The sequence below is a fragment of the Erinaceus europaeus genome, chromosome 1 (genome assembly GCF_950295315.1).
Source record: "Erinaceus europaeus chromosome 1, mEriEur2.1, whole genome shotgun sequence".
Taxonomy (NCBI): Eukaryota; Metazoa; Chordata; class Mammalia; order Eulipotyphla; family Erinaceidae; genus Erinaceus; species Erinaceus europaeus.
In genome coordinates, this window is record NC_080162.1 from 55,830,270 (window position 1) to 55,838,693 (window position 8,424).

Genomic DNA, 8,424 nt, shown 5'->3' on the forward strand with positions numbered 1-8,424 from the left:
CCCTCAACAGGGGGTGAAGAGGAATGCTGGCTTCTATCGCCTGCCAGGGGCCAGTCGGATCCTAGTGACCCACCTCTGGCTTGGCTGGATTTAAGGGCAGTGATGAACACCCACAGTTCTCCTTCCTTCCTCTTTTCTCTGTGGCTAGGTCTGATGGAAAAGCAGGGACACTCTGCAATGCTTGATCAGTTCACTCCCACTCTTTCCCACTCTTTGTTCTCCCCCCCCCCCCATTCTTTTTAGGTATGTTTGAGTCTTATACACAAACACCCATCTCATCTCTTTATAGAGGGACAGGTGCTCCTTCAGCAACACAGTCCCCTTGCTGGACTGGCCTGGGTTTCTGTCCCCTGTGGTCACCTCAACTGGGCTGTAGGAGGCTTGAAAAGACAGGAAATGATGGGGATATGGGAGGCATTGGATCCCAGGCAGTGAAGCTTGAACCAGTGGTCAGGGTGAACACCACATCCTCCTGCTCTCATGACCTTTCCCTCTTCACCGGCCCTGGTTGTAGAGTTGCAAGTTCTACCTCAAGTCCACCCCTTGGTCTCTTCCTTTGTGTTAAGCACTCTTAACCCTGGGAAATGTGTAGGTTCCCTTGGAGAAAATGAGACGGCACTCAGTATAGAGATGAAGTACCACCTTCAGAGGCTTGAACCCAGGTCCTCACTCATGGTAAAGTATGAGCTCTCCTGAGTAAGCTATCTCCCAGCCCCTAAATTGGCTAGTCTATGGCTCTTCCTGTTTCTTCGTGGTTTTTACTGATGATAACTTCTCCCCAGCTCTCTTAGCAGTCAAGCTGGTGTCCTAGGTCCACTGAAACAAGTTACTACCATTAGCAGCTTAAAATAACACACATTAGTTATTTCAGAATTCTGGAGACTAGAAGTCCTCAAGGTGATGGCAGGGTTTCAAGAAGGCATTTCCCTGCTTTTTTCAGTTTCTGAAGACCACCTGCACTTCTTGGCCTATGGCCCTCTTCCTCCATCTTCAAGACCACTGGTGTGTCTGCTAAGCTCTCTGCCTCTCCTGCCTCTGATTCTGTCACAGTCTTCTCTGACTCTCCTCCAGCTGTCTTGTAACTACCTCCTACTTGCACAGACAATTGAGGATAATCTTCCCATGTGAAGATCCTAAACTTAGTTACACTTGCCAAAATTCCTTTTCCCTCCCTCCAGGTCCCAGGGATTGTAACAGGGGCAAGGGGACATTATCTCCTTGAGAATATATATATATATATATATATATATATATATATATATATATATATATATATATATGATACAGAGAGCCAGAAAGACAGAAACAGAGAAAGACATAGAGACTGACCAGAGCCCTGATTAGCTCTGTGTTATGGTGGTCCTGGGGATCGAACCTGGGACCTCAGAGCCTCAAGTATGAAAGTCTTTTGCATAACCATTATACTCTTTCCCCAGTCTCTGTATTATATCTTTATCTCTATCTGGCTGCTAGAATCTTCTACTTCTTTTTAATTTCAATATATATTTTTATTTCTATTTATTTACTGATTGATTTAATTAATGATAAGACCATAGGAAAAGAGGTGTACAATTCAACACAATTCCCACCACCAGAGTTCCATATCCCTTGCCTACCACTGGAAGATTTCCTATCCTTTATCCATCTGGGAGTACTGACCCAGGATCATTATGGGGTGCAGAGGGTGGAAGGTCTGGCTTCTGTAATTGCTTCTTCGCTGGACATGGACATTGGCAGGTTTAGTCATATACTCACCCTGTCTCTATCTTTCCCTAGTGGGGCAGGGCTCTGGAGAGGTGGGGTTCCAGGACACATTGGTGAGGTTGTCTGCCCAAGGAAGTCAGGTTGGTGTCATGGTAGCATCTACAACTTGGTGGTTGAAAAGCATTAAGATATAAAGCAAAATTGTTTAATAATCAGGAATCTAAAGGCAAGAATTGCAGATAAGATTTGGTCTCTCCATTTTGGAAAATGTTAGTAGGTCTATTTTAGATAAATTCCAAGGGGCCCATGACTTCATTAATTTTTGCCTGAGCCCAATAGCTACCATGCAGGTGGGCTAAAGGTGTTGTCTGGGAGATGGTGTCAGAGTTGGGGATAGGACTAGAAAGCTGGATCAGGCAAGAAAGTATCTCCCAAATATGGGAAAAGTCTATAAATATTGTTAACTGTAAACCACATTGATTTGATATGGGGCCCATATTCAGCACAGGAGCCTGTGTAGCTTCTGAATCCTTGTAGGTCTGAGCTCACATTCTATAGTCATAGCTAGGAACATTCTAGGCTGCCTTCATTGCAGGATCTGTCTTCCTCAAGTGGCAGAGTATGTTGATCCAACCTCCCTTCGGAAAATGGGGCAGTTGTCGGGGTTCTCCCTGACAGGTAGTAGTCGTGAGGAGGGAGATCTGGACCAGCTGGGCCCCCCCTTCTGGGGCTGAGCAGGAGGGAGAGTGTTGATGACTTGAGAAAAGAAAACATGCCAAGTCGGGAGTACTGTCAAGGCAGTGACTCGCTTTATTGAGGAAAAGACCATTTTTTATAGGCAAGGGGTAGAGGCAGGGATGGAAAGGTAGGGTGAGATGACATTAGAGGTGGTGTGAGGTGGCATCACCGTCGGTGGGACCTATGCTCTTTACGCATCATCAGCTGGAGGGCAGAGGTGAATTTAGGCACAGCCTACAGGAAATGCTGTGTCACTCTGAGGAAGTTAGTGACCGTTAGCGAAACTCGAGCCAAGCTTACAAAGTGTCTGCTGGGCCTAGATTGGGGCCAAGCAGACCCCAAAAGGCAGTCCCTACCAATGTTGGCTCACATTGAGGACAAGGTTCTGTAGAGGCCCACAAGAGGGTACACTAAGTTATTCTTGATGGAGATGACCAGTGATGTTGGGAAATTGTGAGAAGCCTCATAAAACACCCTGCATTTTTCTGCCTCCAGGAGCCTGGCATTAAGCCAGCTCTCCCTGCTCCACCCTGCATTCCTGATACTATGGTCTATCTACATAATCATTGTTAGATCCCCACCCATTCCATTCCTTTGATCTATCTTCTTTCTACCCTCAAGACCTTCCCTGCCTGCAGGGTATTATTAATCCTACCAGTTAAAACCCTCGCAACAGTTGCTAAGTAAGCTCCTACCTTTCCAGCCCCTTTTTGCCTTTCTCTGCCCCTTTCCTAGCCATTTCCATTTCCGACTTGCCACTTCTGGGTCTGTCCTTTAAAAGCCTTGGCTCTCTGATCAATAAAAAATTTTATTGCCTCGCCACCATGTGTTTGGTTCCTGAGTCATCTCCCTCACATTGCTGAATGAGTAGCAGCCCAGGCTGGCTCCGGTCGAGTTCTCTCCAACCTAGAGAGTACGCGTCCAGGAAGAGGCACCCCCACACTAGCCCAACACAATGACAGTGGAGAGAGGGATTTGTGAGAGGTCTAGGCCCATCATATCTGTGTGGGGATCCTAAGATTCCCTGACTAGGGCCCTGGATGACGGGATGGCCTAGTAGTTAACAAAAGAGCCATCATTAAAATATGCTGGTTTCTTGCCCTTATCCAGCTTTGATGTTCCACTGTGAACTGAAACTCCTCAGACCTAGGTCAATTCACTTTCTTTAGTCCTCTAACAGTGCCTCATCAGGGTCTCTTTTTCTGTCTCAGTACACCCAACTTGGTCACTGACACCCACTCTGTTCTTGTCCACTGCTTCATTTGTACTTCCTGTGATGGCTCTTTTATGGACCAGTGAGTTACTACTGAGAGACTTGCACTGATGGCTGTTTTTTTTTTTTTAATACTTTATTTATTAATGAGATTAGATAGAAGGAGAGAGAAAGAACCAGATATCACTCTGGTACATGTGCAGCCAAGTATCAAACTCATGCTTGAGAGTCTAATATTTTATCTACCTCCTGGACCACACCGGTTTTTTTTCCCCTTCATTTATTTACTTACTTATTTGATAGGACAAAAAGAAACTGAAAGGGAGTAGGGTAATTCTGGTTTGAGGCCCTGGCTCCCCACATTCAGGGGGCTGCTTCACAACTGGTGAAGCAGGTCTGCAGGTGTCTGTCTCTTGCTCTTTCTATCTTTCCCTACCCTCTCAATTGGGAAAAAATGGCTGCCAGGAGCAGTGGATTCGTAATACCAGCACCTAGCCCCAGAGATAACCCTGGAGAGAGAGAGAAAGAGAGAGAGAGAGAGAGAGAGAGAATAAGGGAAATAGAGAGAGAATAAGGAAAATGAGAGGGAGAATGAATAAGGGAAATAGAAAGAGAATAAGGGAAATGAGAGAAAGAGAGAGAAAGACCTTCAGTACTACTTCACCACTCTTAAGCTTCCCACCTGCAGGTAGATCTGGGTCCTTGAACCAGGGTCCTTGCACATGGTAATGTGTGCTCAACTAGTTGCACCACAACCCTGCCCCCTTGATGGCTGACTTTTTCCAACACATTCTCTTTGTTATAAAAATAAATAAATAAAAACTCTGTCCTTCCTGGCAGCAGGCTTTCTACATCCCACTGAGTGTCAGTATAGATGCTGAGATTGAAAGGAGAAGGGCTGGTAATTGCTGGCTGTCAGAAAGGCTTCCTGCTCAACTTGGCCAGAACACTTAGCCTCCAGTACACAGATCTGCCTGGCATGCAGGCTTGAAACTGTTCTGCTGGGAGATATTATGATTGTCAAAGCTACATTTTGGATCAAGGAACATCTTGAGGAAGTTTTACTGGCTGGTTTTATTTCTTTTGCTCTTCTCTCCTTCCTTCTTTCTCCTCCTCCTCCTCTTCCTTCTTCTTTTCTTGATACCATGGCTATCACTGGGGGTCAGTGCCTACACAAAGATGCCATTATTCGTGGCAGTAGAATTTCTTTTCTCTATTTTCTGATAGAGACTCAGAGAGAGAGAGAGAGACACCTGTAGCACTGTTCTGTTCTACTGATTATGAATCTTCCCTCTGCAAGTGAGGACCAGGGGCTTGAACCCAGGTCTTTGTACATGGTAATGTGTATACTCTACTGGGTGTGACCTGCCCTCCTCCTTGACTGACTGATTTCCCCCTCCTCTAAAGCACTGTTTACTTTAGTATGGTGTGGGGGATTGAACCTGGGACTTTTGAAGACTCAGGCATGAGAGCCTCTTGGCATAACCATTCTGCTATCTATCCCCACCCATACTAAAGTAAAGACTGACTGATTTCTAAAACTCTTCACATACTCTCCAATCCTACTAATTTTCTAAGTTTTCTGAATCCCATAGTTGATGTGGATGCATCTCCTCTTGAGTTGATTTATCTTCTTAACCCATAAAAATTGCCTTTTGGGGGGCCAGACTGTGGCTCATTTGGTTGAGCTTTTCATCTGCAAGAGGAATGCCTCATCAGCTGTGAAGCAGGTCTGCAGGTATCTTTCTTTCTCTCTATCTCCCTCTCCATTTCTCTCTGTCCTACGAAATAAAACAGAAATACTAATAATAAATATAGGAAAATATGGCCACCAGGAGTTATGGATTCATAGTGCTGGCACCAAGGCCTAGCAATAATCCTGGTGGGGAAAAAATCATTTTAAATCAATGGAACAGCTCCCTGGACCCAGAACAGACCAATGTGGGGAATCAGCCAGGTGCCTATCCAGGGTGCCCTGTCCTAGGAGATAAATATGCCACCACATTGTGGGCAAAGCTATCAGGATTTTCCCCAATGATTGGGGTCTCTCTATCTCCAGCTCTTTTAGAAAGAGACAGAGAGGGAGAGAGACGGAGGGGGAGAGAATGAAAGAGACTATAGCACCAAATTTTCCTTTAATGCAGTGGGGACTGTAATCTAACTGGGTCACACACATGGCAAATCAGTGTGCAGTTCAAGTGAGTAATTTTGCTGTTCACCCCCCCGCCATGGTTTCTAAACTCTTGGCAGTGACCATAGTGTCTACTGCAACTTTGTCTTGTCTGCATTTTATTTTTAGGTCTGGAGACAGATTGGCATAGTAGAGTGACAGAAGAAAGGCTTAGATGCCAGACATAGCCACCCATCCATTTTCTGTATGTCTTGCACCTCCTGTCCAGAGCTCCCATAAACCTGTCTGGACTCAGTCTCAGGCCCCCCCCTACACTAGACAGTATGTGGTGTTTTGTTAATACCAACTCATCCTCCTAAACTCCGAGTCCTCTCCTCAAACAGCCCTCTGCTCTGTCTTAAGATTACTATGTGGTGTATTGCACTAAAGTAAAAGACTCTGGGGTGGGTAGGGAACAATGATGGCAGAGGACCTAGTGGGTGTTGTATTATTATGTGGAAAACTGGAAACTGTTATGCATGCACAAACTATTGTATTTACTATCGACTGTGAAACATCAATCCCCTAATAAAGGAAAAAATGAGGGGAAAAAAGAGATTCCTATGGATACTGCTCCCTTAGCATCCCTTCATTCAGGCAGTCAAAACTTCCCTTCTTTTCGTGTTTCTCTGCCTCTGGCACCTGATTTTATACCATCAGCCAACCTTAAAACCAGACTGAGCTCTGATCTGGCTCCACCATTCACCAGCTGGGTATCTATGTCAAGTTTCTTACATTTGTTGTGACTTAAGTTTCTCACCTGGTGAATGGGCACAGAATAGTCCCCATCTATCTGGTTATTGCCATAATTAAATGAAACATCGTAGGCAAAGAGTTTAAAACAGTGTTCAACAAATGCCGGCTATTGTTATCACTATTGCTGTTACTATCCTTGCAATTGTCATCATCCCTGACACCTATGGCAGTTTCTGCATGATTGCACTGCTCCTGGGAGACTTTTTTCTTCAGATAGAGAAAGAGAGGGAGAAGGAGGAGAGTGAGAAGGAAAGGGAGAAGAAGGGGTAATAGCACTGCTCACCACCCCACCACTCACCCTTTGCAATGGTGCTCCCATGTGGTGATGGGGCCTAGAACTCAGGGATCTGCCTAAAGGTAAGTATGCACTCCCTGGAAGAACTATTTCCTGGTCCCTATACCTAAGGTAATTTCTGAGGGTGAGTGAGTGAATGGCAGTGTACATGTGCACGCACGCACACACACACTCATTCATACACACATATGCACTTGCACAAGTAATAAATATACAAGAGTTTGGTTCTCTTCTCATACTTCATGCAGTTAGTTGCCAACATCCTAGATTGTCTGCCCCTCAGGTAAGCCATTCTCTGAGGTTCATGCTCAAGTTTAACTGAGCAGTGCTCTGATTAAAAATAATAATAAGAAGAAGGATGAGATTATATCATGGAACAAAGTGGATGGAACTGGTGGCTGTTATACTAAGTGAAATAAAGAGGTGAAAGACAACCACCAGATGGTCTTGCTCATATATGGAATGTAAATAATTAAATCAAACAAACTTGAGAAGAAGAAGGAGAAGAAGGAGACTAGAAGAAAAGAAAGAAAAGAACTAAACCCAAACTTATTTATGATAAAGGGGCCAAAACTGCCCAATGAGGAAAAGAAAGTCTTTTTAACAAATGGTGTTAGGTGAATTGGGCAACCACCTACAGAAAAATGAAATTAGACCACCACCTAATACCTAACACAAAATTAACTCAAAATGGACCAAAGATATGGATATTAGACCTGAAACTATAAAATACAGAGGAGAATAAATCAGTGATACATTTCAGGACCTTAATATTAAAGACATATTTGGGCAAGGGAAACAAAAACAAAAATGGATAAATGGGACTATATCAAACTGAAAAGCTCCTACACATCAAAAGAAAATCCTATAAGGATAAACAGGAAACTCAACAAGTGGGAAAAGATATTTGCACACAACACTTCAGACTAGCAGTTGATATCAAACATCTATAAAGAGTTCATAAAGCTCAATGAAAAGAAAAAGAACCCAATTAAAAAATGGGCAGAATATATGAATAGATGGTTCTCTAAAGAAGAGATACACATGGTCCACAGAAACATGCTGGAATGTTCTAACTCATTTATTATCAGAGAAATGGAAATCAAAACCACATTGTTATTCCACTTCACACCTGTGAAAATGGACTACATTAATAAAACAAGAGAAGATAAGTGTTGGGAGGATGTGGAAAGAGGGAACTCTATGATACAGATGGTAGGAATGTAAACTGGTACAACCCCTATGGAGAACGGTATTGAGAATCCTTAAACAAATACACATAGAAATGCCATATGACCCAGCAATCCCACTACTAGGCATTCACCCAAAAGATGCAATAACATCAATTCAAAGGGAAATGTGCACCCTCATAGTTATAGTGGTTTTATTCACAATAGAAAAAACTTGGTAACAATGAAATGCCCTTCAACAGATGACTGGATAAAAAAGTTATGGGGCATATACTCATTAGGTTATTATACAGCAATAAAGATGGATGACATTGTATCCTTTGGGATAAAATGGATGGAACTGGAGGATATTATGCTT